The following is a 15,467-nucleotide window of genomic DNA, read 5'->3' on the forward strand; positions in this document are numbered from 1 at the left end:
CATCCTAACTACCTAAGATCATTTCTAGCATCAATCACCTCATTCATGCAATTTTAGTAACATAGGTTCATGCTTACATAAAACAATAACATAGGAGCATGCTTACACAAAGCAACAACATATAGATTCTTAAGGTTATCAACTTGAAGTCTAAAATGCAACATCAACTAAATATAACAATTTAGCATAATTAAAATATCTAATACCACACATCAAGACATAGATTCTCTAGGTTATCAACTAGAAATCTAAAAGTGTGAAATCAACTAAATATATCAATTTAGTATGGATGTACTTAACAACATCAAAATCGCCAATAGCCAAAACCACAAGTTAACAAGGTAAACATGATTGTCAACTTGGAATTGAATGCGAAAACAAATAGTGGAATACTTGGACATCACGCTCGGAATTCTGCCGAGACCTCAATAGTTATTCCGGGCACTAACCCGCAGGGAAGACCACCTTAAGCGCGCACTATCTCAATGACTTAGAGGACTCACGTCCCCGTACTAGAGCCAAACCCTAGCCATCTTAACTCAACAATGTTCCAAGATTCCAAAATAAGCCAAATAAGTTCATAACTTATACATATTACTATTACATAGTAACAAGTTAACAATATAACTCTCAATTGTGCATAATAAGCATTTCATATCCATAATCCTACGAAATCACAAGCCAATAATATATTCATATTAGAAACATACTCTCATGAATATAAACTTAACAACAATGCTCTTCAATGCATATAACACAATCTAGTGAATAGATCACAAGTCTAAATACATGCTCTTAAAATAGAAATAACTTCTAACACATGATTAGATCCATGGATACACAAGATAGAATTTAATTATATCAAAATAATTAAACTCTCTAGATTTCAAATCATTTCCAATTGGCCCCAATTTAATATATGTTAATAGACATATCATGGTCATTACATATATTCACACACAAGCTTAATTAGGCCCATGAAACCACCAAAATAGATTTTAATTAATTCCCTTAATTAAAGTCTCTAGATTACCAAACTCAACCAAATGCTCTCAAATTAAAGTATGTTAACAAACATGCCAAAACTTAATTTAGAAGCATAACACAACTCAATTCCATGCAAGGTATGGCCATGAACTTAAATCTTTCACAAAAGATAAATATTAATTAAAAAGAACAATTCTTATTTAATTATTTCCAATTTAATATATGTTAACCAACATATTAAAACAAGAGTTTCTACCATGCCACAATTCAAATCAAAGCTATATATCATCATGAATTTTAAATCTTATACAAAGAAATAAAAATTATTAACTTTCTAGATTTGATACAAGGCACATATATAAGTTGTATAATCATGCTAAACACTCAATACAACACACATAAAAGCCTAAAACATTCCCTACCTCCATTTGAGATGAAATCTCAAATCCCCACCAAAATAAATCGGCTCCGAATCCGACGAAACTCCTAGGTTTTGTCGAGAACAACACCACGAACATGAATCCCAAGGAAGCCCCATCAAAAACACAACTTGACTTCAAACCCGGACTCAAGAAATGGCCAAAATGAGATTCCAATCGGTTGGAATTGAAGGCCTCGCCGAGGGGAACAATAAACACAAAGGCATCACCACTTTTTAATGAAGGGAAGAAGTCCAAAAAAGGAGAGAGAAGGTGGCAGCCATGAATGAAGCTTGGACCAGCCATGAGAGAGGAAAGAGAGAGAAAAATCTGATTTTTCTTTCTAAGACCTCCTATTTATAGAAAAACTCAAAAAGTGCCCCGAACGGGCCCCGCCGGGTCCTGAAAAGTGGAATTCACGTAGACGCGCTCAAATGGCAAAACTCCGTGAACGAAAAAGATTCCAAATGAGAAAATATGAATAACAGAAGAAACAACGTTGAAAACCAAGTCCTGAGCAGAGAGTTATGCCCAAAACAAGTTTGGCCCAAACCGGGGCCAGAAACCCTGAAACTGGAAAACATCGTCCAGGAGGAAATTCTTAAGAGTCCACAACTCGACGAAATGTGAAAATAAATCTCGTACGAGGATCCAGGCTCAAAACAAGGCACTGAGCAATAACTTTCATTAATTGCACAATGACCCCTCCAAAAAGTAAAAACTGCGGAACTGCCCCAGAATGAAAATATCTTCTAAAAGATATTTTCTTAGATATCCCTGAAATAAAATATCTTCAAAAGATATTTATGAAAAACACCCCAAGAAAAGAAAAAATTTCGAAAGAACTTTGCATTTATGCCCCTATGGATACCGGGAGCAACTAGAGTACTTTCTCACGAAAGTAAAGATACGTATCTCATAGAAATCATTGGGAATGAAGATACGTGAAATCAGAAACCAACTCCGAACACAAGAAGTGTGGTTACGCAAACAAGGTGCCAAACGAGGAAAAGACAAAATAGGGAAAAAGACAGAATAGGGAAAAAGACGAAAAGTGAATAGTGTCGAAATACGAAAAATGTGGAAATGACTCGGTCCTCAAAGGAAGTTGTCAATCCAAATAAAAGAGTCTCGGAAATCACTCCAGAGCACTCGAGACGACACTAATCGACAAGAAACCAAACTCAGAAGGGAAAAGACAACGGAAAAAATTTATCCGAAAAATCCGGGTCATTTCAACCTTCCCACCTTAAAAGGATTTCGTCCCCGAAATCCAGCCCAACGAAACAGAAAGTGAAACCAGGATAACTACAGAGTACATCTCCAAGTATCCCTTACAACGCGCTACACCAGCGACCTCGAAGCTGAAAGGAACACACAAACCACTGTCAATTGCACCCGCGTACTCATGACAAGACAACCCCTCAAGGGAAAAGTGACCACATGGCCACACGACAAGTCTGAACTCACACAGAGAGCCCAAGGTCAGACAAAAGAATGGAAAACAGCAACCGTAAGCGTCCCTCCTGACAAACCATCATAAGGAACCAAAAACAACCACCAAAAGAACTCCAAGATAACCACATATCAAATCAGGGTACAGAACAAACACAACGTGGCAGTACGAATAGTGACCAGAACTCGCCCACGACGTACTCGAATGTGTGGTAGCAATGACAGTATCTAGTGCCCGCCCACACTTACTCGTCAGTAAGGTAGCATCGATAGCAACTAGTACTCGCCTACAACACACAACTTATACGATAGCATGACAGTATAAGGCACTAATTCATAACCTGCCCCCTACTAGGTCTACCCATGAAACCTCTCGATACAAATGACATCAATGTCAATAATGATCATTGCCAAAAGCACTACGGAGACTAACATTTTATGAGAGTTGAGATATGGTCCAAAGATGTCTGGCCAGACCATCCTGGCCAATCCCAAAACTCTGACAACAATGCTATAGGTACAGTTATGCTTAAGGCCACAAATCCTCAATACAGCAAAACCAACATCTCCAATGTCTCAAAATACCCCTATTAACAACATTAATCAGGAATCCAAAACCTGACAAGTAAATCAACGCCTACAGAAATCAAAACGAACCTCACAATAAGACATTTCATTGAAAGTTCTTCATATCTCCCTGAAACAGATTAACTACAAGATCAATCACTATGATCAAACATCAGATCCACATCCCTATCACGGATAACTAAATCCTCAAAATACAAATCCACCAAGTGGCACACGCATCAAAATGCCAACAACTAAGGTTACAAGATGAATCTCTCAAAGCCGTACTTGGAAACACCAAGTTAAATCAAAATTCCTCAATTTTTGATCCACAACCAATCATCAGAACTACGATTCCTCAAAACCATGCCTAGTCATAACTAGGACGAGAAACTCCATAACAAAACATATCCAACAGCAATCCTCCAAAACTTTTCCTAAAAGTTAACCACATCCAGATTTCCAAAACTGAAACAAGTCTCCAAAAGACGTTCTCAAAAGAGCATCGAGCTCACCTCACAATTAAACAATTCCTCAATGATAAAGACACAAGTCCCCACAAAATGATCTCACACCAATCAACTCACTCTGAGCACTACAACTTCGTCAACAACTACGGCAGAAACTCCCCAAGGGAAGACACAAAAGAAAGGGAACCACCAGTCCTAAAAAAGACAACTCCACAACTCCATCTCTGAAACGAAAGACAACAAGGTCAAAGACTTCACCTCCTACATGGAAGTAAGCCGACCAAAATACCTCAAATCCTCACCAAGGACTCAAGACAACGATAGTGATCCTCACAGACCAACTAACCCCAAAATTGTGCATAATGTAACGAAGAGAAGAAAGTCACTCCTTGTGAAGTCCCTTACACGAACCAAACACGAAACCATTGTGGAAACCCGCATACACGCTACGTGCGACTGAGGGAAAACAAAAGGGAATACCAAACCTGAAATTCATGCATATGACAAGGAATGCAACTACCAGAAAGAAAATCTACTCGCATAGGAAAAAACCAAAGATACATGCGGCGCGTCTCCATGTAAGCACAAAAATCATGTCAGTAAAATACAGTAACAACATGGCATCTCTAAGCATATAAAGAAGGCATGCTAATGCCATACAACAAGAAGGCAAATGTGGATATACCTCCACTTACTCATGCATCAGAATATCATAAATCATACTACTAACATGGTAGTAAATGAAACTGCATAAGACAACATGATGCAACAATGAACCCTATGGACATCGTGTCCTAGAGTGTCTAAGAAAAGAAAGCACAATTCCTAGTCATAAACTGTCTCCAAAACCAATGCGACAATAACCTATCTTAAAGCAAACGTGAGCCCTTACCACAACGGTAAGACTCCAACAATCCATCTCTGAATCTAAAGGTGACACTACAATTGACACTAACAGTGTAGTGCTCTCACTATCCGTCACCTCAATCAATCGACTTGATCCCAAAAGTGTCATCACGCAAGAACTCCTCAAGAAAAATGGCAACTACAACCATACTAATAACAACCAAATCAATCACTATGTCGACTGATCTCCAAAATAACCATCATCATCATCGATCAAAAGGACAACACCTATCAAAACAAAACAAACATTGATTCCATCTGAACTGCGTTTGTAGCTAGACAGTACGGTAGCATGACAGTGCCATGCACCCGCCCACAAACGTACCCGCCCACGAAAATTGCAATCCCAGAGGAATCATCCTGATCAACCAAGGATCCTAAGAGGTCCATAACCTCATCATGGCCTAAAACCAACAAATCCACCACTACGGTAACGCTAAATGACTCATCTCACAAGAGTCTAAACAAAAGGTGACCATCCACCAACCTCAAAACCAATACTAGGTCGACAACAACCTACATCACCACGAGACTGTGACTACAATCACCATCAACCTCAACTCGTGCTTCAATGACCAAACCCGTGTCATGCCGAATATGCAACACAGTTAAGCATATGCAATTCTAATCTAGAATACATCATATGTCATGCTCTTTACATTAGAATAAAACAATGTTAAACAAACGGCATACAACATGTAGAACGTATGCCCATAAACATGTTATCATAAAGCATATAAACAGATAGAGCATGGCAACAAATGCATGATATGCACCCAAAACCCGTCGTCCTAAGGTTTTCAAACCAAGGAGCTCTGATACCACTTGTGACGACCCAAGTTTTTCAACCCGGTGCGCCAGTGATGGACCGAAAGATGACCCGATAACGGATCCGAAATGCAGAAGAAAAATACAAAACAATGGTCTCTAGAGGTACAACATGGCTCTAAGACATCATTATGACCCTCAACGAGGTCACGGAACCCAAAGGAATCAAATGGGGAAACAACGTTTAAAAAACGAACAAGAATGAACCTAGGGGAAAAATCATCATTTCTAGATTAAAAGTGGGTACCACCGAGTACACCATTGGAAAGACAATGAAAAATCAATGAACTTAGACTCAAAAATCGCTTGATTTAGAGTCCGGATAAAGAAGATATGGCTAACGGAAGAAGAAGGGGCAAAACGGTCCAAAAGTGCAAACCCTAGATCATCTAACCGGTTAGGAGACCTTCCTAACCGGTTAGGAGGCCAAAATTCACGACCAAAACACTGCCCAAGCACATGTAACCGGTTACGAAACCCCTCGTAACCGTTTACATGTGAAGAGGGCAGTAAAGTGCAACCCAAAAACCTAGTAGCAGGAGTTTTTCCGAGAAAAATGGAAATTTGAGGGCTAAGGTGACATTTTCTGGAAAAACTCAAAGAAGAAACCCCCCTCAAAATCTAGTTTTCTACATGACATGCAAGAAAAATCAAACAATACGCAATGTGAAATGCCCAAAATGCCCTCCCAAGAAAACTGGTCTAGAGGGTCCAAAAAGCTGCTAAATTTTAAAACTGAGAGTTGAACTTCGGATGCGATTTCCGATGCCAAGTTGGCATTTTCTGGAAAAACACAAAAAAGAAACCCCTCCTAAAATCATATTTTCTATTTAACCATATGAAGAACAGAATTTATTTACCAAAGAAAATTCCCAAAATACCCTTAGGTCAGAATATGCAACAAAAGTGAAAAATGAGTCCGTAGGAGGCTCATTTCACCAAATAAGAAGCTTTGCCCGGAAACGACCATGCACGCAAACGTAACTTACCTAGTAAGATGTGCAATAATGGTCCATGGCCCAAAAATATGGTCGATACAAAATATGACCCCCCCAACGGCCAAAATGCCAAAAATGAAGTTTGATACGAAAACTTGGAATTTAAAATCATGAGATGGTTTCAAAATGCCGTTTAGCCCTTGGCCACACTTCATACATGGTGAATGAATGCTAATGGAAGAATCAAAATGGAATTCCCACACCTAATGCAAACATGGTGAAGCAAAAACTCAATATTTTTCAATACTTTCATAATACTCCATGAAGTCAAAAATTACATAGGATACAAATTACATGGCATTGGCCTCCGGCCTCATCTCATACATGTCAAATACATTGTAAAGAGTGTACTCATGTACACATTACATATATGGAATCAAATGTACACATGTTGACATATAAGACTACAATTGGCATTCCAAGCCAACCTTCACCAAAAATGGAAGTCTCCAAGTCCACAAACCATCCAAGCATAATGAAGACCTCAACTTTGATTTTTGTACCTGAAATATGCCCCAGTATTGTAGGGGTGAGTAACATAAAGCTACTCGTAGGAAATGAGCATGCATCGACCTACGTTTTACAAGTTTGAATGATTTAATTATAGTGGTTCATTCCACCTAACGTCTATGTCAAAGGTGAGACTCAAGGAGCATCCTAGCTACCTAAGATCATTTCTAGCATCAATCACCTCATTCATGCAATTTTAGCAACATAGGTTCATACTTACACAAAACAACAACATAGGAGCATGCTTACACAAAGCAACAACATATAGATTCTCAAGGTTATCAACTTGAAGTCTAAAATGCAACATCAACTAAATATAATAATTTAGCATAATTAAAATATCTAATACCACACATTAAGACATAGATTCTCTAGGTCATCAACTAGAAATCTTAAAGTGTGAAATCAACTAAATATATCAATTTAGTGTGGATGTACTTAACAACATCAAAATCGCCAATAGCCAAAACCACAAGTTAACAAGGTAAACATGATTATCAACTTGGAATTGAATGCGAAAATAAATAGTAGAATACTTGGACATCACGCTCGGAATTCTGCCAAGACCTCAATGGTTATTCCGAGCACTAACCCGCAGAGAAGACCACCCTAAGTGCGCACTATCTCAATGACTTAGAGGACTCACATCCCCGTACTAGAGCCAAACCCTAGCCATCTTAACTCAACAATGTTCCAAGATTCCAAAATAAGCCAAATAAGTTCATAACTTATACATATTACTATTACATAGTAACAAGTTAATAATATAACTCTCAATTGTGCATAATAAGCATTTCATATCCATAATGCTATGAAATCACAAGCCAATAATATATTCATATTAAAAACATACTCTCATGAATATAAACTTAACAATAATGCTCTTCAATGCATATAACACAATCTAGTGAATACATCATAAGTCTAAATCCATGCTCTTAAAATAGAAACAACTTTTAAAACATGATTAGATCCATGGATACACAAGATAGAATTTAATTACATCAAAATAATTAAACTCTCTAGATTTCAAATCATTTCCAATTGGCCCCAATTTAATATATGTTAATAGACATATCATGGTCATTACATATATTCACACACAAGCTTAATTAGGCCCATAAAACCACCAAAATAGATTTTAATTAATTCCCTTAATTAAAGTCTCTAGATTTCCAAACTCAACCAAATGCTCTCAAATTAAAGTATGTTAACAAACATGCCAAAACTTAATTTAGAAGCATAACACAACTCAATTCCATGCAAGGTATGGCCATGAACTTAAATCCTTCACAAAAGATAAATATTAATTAAAAAGAGCAATTCTTATTTAATTAATTCCAATTTAATATATGTTAACCAACATATTAAAACAAGAGTTTCTACCATACCACAATTCAAATCAAAGTTATGTATCATCATGAATTTTAAATCTTATACAAAGAAATAAAAATTACTAACTTTCTAGATTTGATACAAGGCACATATATAAGTTGTATAATCATGCTAAACACTCAATACAACACACACAAAAGCCTAAAACATTCCCTATCTCCATTTGAGATGAAATCTCAAATCCCCACCAAAATAAATTGGCTCCGAATCCGACGAAACTCTTAGGTTTTGTCGGGGACAACACCACGAACATGAATCCCAAGGAAGCCCCATCCAAAACACAACTTGACTTCAAACCCAGACTCAAGAAATGGCCAAAATGAGATTCCAATCGGTTGGAATTGAAGGCCTCGCCGAGGGGAACAATAAACACAAAGGCATCACCACTTTTTAATGAAGGGAAGAAGTCCAAAAGAGGAGAGAGAAGATGGCAGCCATGGATGGAGCTTGGACCGGCCATGAGAGAGGAGAGAGAGAGAAAAATCTGATTTTTCTTTCTAAGACCTCCTATTTATAGAAAAACTCAAAAAGTGCCCTGAACGGGCCCCGTCGAGTCCGGAAAAGTGAAATTAACGTAGACATGCTCAAATGGCAAAACTCCATGAATGAAAAAGATTCCAAATGAGAAAATATGAACAACGGAAGAAACAGCATCGAAAACTGAGTCCCGAGCAGAGAGTTATGCCCAAAACAAGTTTGGCGCAAACCGGGGCCAGAAACCCTAAAACTGGAAAACATCGTACAGGAGGAAATTCTAAGAGTCCACGACTCGACAAAATGTGAAAATGAATCCCGTATGAGGATCCAGGCTCAAAACAAGGCATTGAGCAATAACTTTCATTAATTGCACAATGACCCCTCCAAAAAGTGAAAATTGCGGAACTGCCCCAGAATGAAAATATCTTCCAAAAGATATTTTCTTAGATACCCCTGAAGTAAAATATCTTCAAAAGATATTTATGAAAAACACCCCAAGAAAGAAAAAGTTTCCAAAGAACTTTGCATTTATGCCCCTATGGACACCGGGAGCAACAAGAGTACTTTTTCACGAAAGTAAAGATACGTATCTCATAAAAATCATTGGGAATGAAGATACGTGAAGTCAGAAACCAACTCCGAACACAAGAAGTATGGTTATGCAAACAAGGTGACAAACGAGGAAAAGACGAAATAGGGAAAAAGACGGAATAGGGAAAAAGACGAAAAGTGAATAGTGTCGAAATACGAAAAATGTGGAAATGACTCGGTCCTCAAAGGAAGTTGTCAATCCAAAGAAAAGAGTCTCGGAAATCACTCCAGAGCACTCGAGACGACACTAATCGACAAGAAACCAAACTCAGAAGGGAAAAGACAACAGAAAAAATTTATCCGAAAAATCCGGGTCATTACACAATCAATTTGAAAGAAATGAGGTTTGGCAATTGATTCCAAGACCTAGAAACAAGACCATAATTGGCACAAAGTGGGTATTTAGAAACAAAAAGGATGAATCAGGATCAATTGTAAGAAACAAGGCAAAACTTATCGCTCAAGGTTATAATCAAGAAGAAGAAATTGATTATGAGGAAACATTTGCTCCCGTTACTAGACTTGAAGCTATACGAATGCTCCTTGCTTTTGCATCCCATAAGAATTTTAATTATATCCAATGGATGTAAAAAGTGCCTTCTTGAATGACTTCATTGATGAAAAAGTGTTCGTTGAACAACCACCGGGCTTTGAAAGTTATGATTGTCCAAACCACGTTTTTAAGTTGTCAAAAGCCTTGTACGGTTTGAAACAAGTTTCAAGAGCTTGGTATGAAAGGCTCAGTGGTTTCTTACTTGAAAATGGTTTTTCTAGAGGAAAAATTGGCAATACCCTATTTACTAAAACTATTAATTGCAACCTATTAATTGTTCAAATTTATGTTGATAATATTATCTTTGGATCAACCGATGAAATGCTATGTGAAAAGTTTGCTTCTTGCATGCAAAATGAGTTTGTAATGAGCATGATGGGTGAATTCACTTTCTTTCTAGGATTGCAAATTAAACAAACACTTGATGGCATTTTCATTTGCCAATTAAAGTATGTTAAAGATTTGCTAAAAAAAATTGGCTTGGAGGAAGTCAAACATGCCCATACTCCTATGAGCTCATCTTTGAAACTTGATAAAGATGAAAAGGGGGTTAATGTAGATATTAAAAAGTATCGAGGTATGATTGGTAGTCTTTTGTATTTGACTGCAAGTAGACCGGACATCATATTTAGTGTTTGTTTATATGCCCGTTTTCAATCTTGTCCTAAAGAATCTCACCTACGTGCCATTAAACAGATTTTTCGTTACTTGAGCAATACCATAAATTTAGGTCTTTGGTATCCTAGGCTTACCTTATTTGATCTTGTTGGTTACTCGGATACTGATTTTAGCGGATGCAAAGTTAATAGAAAAAGCACTAGTGGGACATGTCACTTTCTTGGACAATCCCTAATGTCTTGGTCTTGCAAGAAACAAAGTACAGTGGCTCTATCAACGGCCGAATCCGAATATATTGCAGCCGGAAATTGTTGTGCTCAAACTCTTTATATCAAGCAACAACTTGAAGATTTTGGACTTTTCCTTGATCATAGCCCAATTATGTGCGATAAAACAAGTGCCATATGTATTTCTAAAAATCCCATTCAACATTCAAGAACAAAGCATATTGAAATTAGATATCATTTTTTAAGGGATCATGTGTCAAAAGGAGATATCGTGCTCACATATATAAGCACTGAAAAGCAATTAGCGGATATTTTCACTAAACCTATTCAAGAAGATCATTTTTGTTCACTTAGAAGGAACTTAGGAATGGCTTGTGAAAATGAAGTGGTTCAAACTTGACAACAGGCTTGGTTCAGCATACTTGCTCAAACCGGTTGACGTTTCCATACCTTACATCAACCGAATTAAGTGAACCAGTCGACGCCTGGAATGCTTACATCGACCGGTTCCTGTGATGGGTCAATTTTTCTCCGGGTTATTTTTGACCCAAACCCGTGTTATATTTTTTTTGCTTTTCACTTTTCATTTCTTATTTCCTCTCATTCTCATTCTCTTCTCTCCTCAAGGCGATTTAGGGTTTCTCAAGCCTCATTCCTTCCCGCATCATTCAAGATAAGATTTTCCAAGTCATCCTCCTTATGATTCAACTTGTCTCATGATTTATATGTTCATCTTATATAGAGAATCCGTCATAATCCTTGTTGGTAAAACTAATTTAGGGTTCAAAGATAAACTCTCTCTTATATTTCGAATCATCAATCTTCAATTCCTGTTTAATTCATGACAAATATGTTCATTAAAGATTTTTTACTTTCTCTGCATCGATTCCTGTTGCTTTAAATTAGGGTTTAGTTGTTTTATTCCTTCTAATCAATATTGGTTCCATATATTCTCTTTTAACCTATTAACTTTACTATCCTAGAATCAAACTATAAACATCAATGAGTCCTTGGAGAAACCCACCCCGTTCTTCCCAAACCCGAGAGAAAAGATCCAAGGCCTCTCATGATCATGAAGCCAGTGCTTCAATTCCACCTCCTCCTCGCAATCTTAGCCTCTTCCAATCTCCTGAAGATAAGGAGACATTCGAAACCATATTTCTTCAAAAGAAAGTCGCTTATGGGAAAACTCTCAAAAAACCAGATTGTATTGCCAACAATCTCAATACCTATGATCTTTTCGAAGCTGTAGGCTTGGCTGAATTCGTCTCAATGGAAATTCCATTTTATCCAAAATTAGTTCGCCTTTTCTACACCCATCTCAAGAAAATTAATGAAACAAATACCCTTCAGTCATACGTCCAGGGCGTTGACATTTCTCTTCGCAAAAGTGATTTAAGAGTACTTCTAAATCTTCCTGAGGGTGGTCTCCGCCATTATGAAACTCATTCTTGGTTTGAAGGTGATGACTTTGATCCTCTCACAGCTATCCGTGATATCAGTCATGACAAAACTACCGAGGACATAGATATCATAAAATCCAGTGACCTCACCATTGAAGTCCAATTAATCTATCATGTCATCGTGCATTCCATCATTCCCAAAACTGGCGGATATTCCGACGTTTCCTACATGGAAGCTCTTCTGACTTAGTGTGTGCTTAAGGGACGCAAAATTGATGTGCCTCACTTAATATATCATCACATGATGGATTGTGTCAACCGCGAGAAATGCCAGCTGGACTACGCAATGCCTCTCACTAAGATCTTCCGAGCAAAAGGGGTATTATTTACTAGATAGCCTAAAATGAAGCTGCTATCTCAACATCGCTTTGACAAGTCGGCACTTCTTTGAATGAGGTTAAAAAGAAATGATGATGGAAATTGGTTTGATCCCAAAATTGTAGGTGGTGCACAAACCGAAAGCGAATCTGAAGAATCAGATGAGGAAGAAACAGGGGGCAAACAAAGCAATAATGAAATCCCTCTAGCTAATACGGAAACTGAGATTCCTCTTGACACTTTGCAGGCTGGTTCATCTGCAGAACCATCTCTTCGCGAGCTAATCCTTCAGCAATTGGCTGTGTCTCGTCAAACTCAAGAAGAAGTAATGATGCTACGGGAAGAGCTGAGGAGCATGAAGGATGATCTCCAAGAATTGTGCACCAATCTCGATCAGCCACCTCACTAGTTGTTTAACCTTCCCCTCTTTTTGATGTGACAAAGGGGGAGAAGATGTGATCTAGGGTCTATAATTTAGAATCTAGGTTTTTTGCACTTGGGTTATTTTGATTTGATTTGCACTTGGGTTACTATGTGGGCTATTTTGATTTGACAAAACTATGATATTTTGCTGTGACTTTTGCTATTTGGTTTAATTATTATCTATGATATTTTGTTGTGACTTTTGTTATTTGGTTTAGTGATTATCTATGATATTTTGCTATAACCTTTTGCAAATTGGTTTATGATAATCTATGCAATTAAACTTAGTTAAGTCATGGATATTCAGTTTAGTTGAGTCATGAAATGTTGCATTCCAGTTACAATTAGTCATTGATGAACTTCATGAAAAGTGTGAAATGACTATTCTTTTTTACTTCACTAAACTTTAATATTACCTATACTTTTTGAAACATTTAGTCAGGGGGAGATAACATCTCCAAATTTAAATACTTGCTTGCAAAATGTATTCAGTCATGCCTGCCTAAAATTTTTAATCCATCAAGCATGATCATTAAATACACTATGTGCAAATTGACAGGGGGAGTATTTTTCAAATACAACCCTATATTATTTTAAGATCACATGTTTGATTTATCATCATCAAAAAGGGGGAGATTGTTGATCAAAAGCCCTAATCCATTTGTTTTGATGATAACAAATCAATTAAAGAAGTTTTATATACTAATGGTTCAACTGAGTTTAAATTCAAGGACAATGAATGCTTCATTATAGAAAGGAAGAACGAAACTTCATGTCATCATATGGCCATTTAAAGCATCAAGAAGTTTCAAATATTCTACAAAGTGTTCAAGAGCATCTAAAAGCTTCAAGAAGAAAGATACTTAACAAAGTTCAAAATATCAAATTATGGTGTTTGTCAAAGTACAACAAGAAGGGGTTCAAAACAGCATGGTCAATCATATACGTCGACCGATTCTAGCTTCATGCCGACCGGTATCTAGGCAGTACTGAAATCTTAGGAACATATCATTTACGTCGACTGGTTTGATGTATACGTCGATCGTCATCTAGGCAGAAGCAAAATTCAGAGAGGAGCTCATATACGTCGACTGGTTTGCATCATACGTCGACCGGTTTACAGCATACATCAACCGGTTTATTCCACATGTCGACTGGTTTGGTCGCAGGTCTGCATATTCAAATTTGTAACGGCTACAATTTCATTTAATGCCCCCAACCACCTGTAACAGCTCTATTAGTCTCGAAATCTCTACAAATACAGAAGGTTGGTCCACAAACAAAAGGTCTTCCTGGTAAGAACATTCAAGAACATCATTCAAGAGCATTCAAAGAGCCTGAAATTCTGATCTAAGCATTTACTTCTCATTTTCCTCTCTCATATCAGTTCAGAGACTAGAGCTTCATTTATTTCATCCACTTACTCTAGTGTGAGAGTTATTCTTGTAATATCTTCTAGAGAGAGAGAGAGAAACAATATTGTAATCTTCATCTATATATCTCTACTATCTTGTAAGGGTTGGTGTGACCCAAAAGCAAAACTTAGGAGAAATGTGTTCTCCAAGCAAGGAAGAGAAGCAAAGTCTTGCTTCAATTAACGGTTTGCTCTCCACCATTAAGGAGGAGCTTTAGTGATTTTGGAAAGTCTCAAGGGAGAACCTTGAGCCGAGGAGTAGGAGCTTCCGAACCTCGCTAAATCGCCTAGTCACTGTTTACAATTCCCTATCTCTATTCTCTTTACTTGTGCTTATATTGCTTGAATATTTCTATTGTGTATTGCATTATATTTAGTTGGAAATAAAATTTTAAATTACAAACATTGGCTATTGACTCTATTCACTCCCCTCCCTCTAGAGTCAATTAGTGACTAAAAATTTTTTGTTTTAATTTTCAAAAATTCAAAAATATTTTTAATTTCCTATTTATTTTAAAAGAAAAAAATTTCAAAAATACTTTGTCGTTTTGTGGGTTCGATCGATCTGAGTTCCTTCATGATCGATTGGAGTTCGATCAATCTAATTCCCAAGTGATCGATCGAACTCGTCGGAGATCATTTTTAAAAATATGACCCAAGGGCCGTTTGGATCAATTTCAACATTGATCTTAGACCCTCCTTCTCTCCCACCACTATTCCATCTTCTTCCCTACCTCCGGCGAACCTCCGGTGACATCCCAAGTTTCAAAACTCTCTCTCACCCTTGATCCCGATCTCATCTCTCTCAGTCCACTTCTCTCATTTGATTTGGTAAGTTTTGGGTTCTA

The sequence above is a fragment of the Cornus florida genome, unplaced genomic scaffold (genome assembly GCF_030987335.1).
Source record: "Cornus florida cultivar Cherokee Brave unplaced genomic scaffold, ASM3098733v1 CherokeeBrave_3.0.0_Hap2_Chr02, whole genome shotgun sequence".
In the NCBI taxonomy this organism is placed as follows: domain Eukaryota; kingdom Viridiplantae; phylum Streptophyta; class Magnoliopsida; order Cornales; family Cornaceae; genus Cornus; species Cornus florida.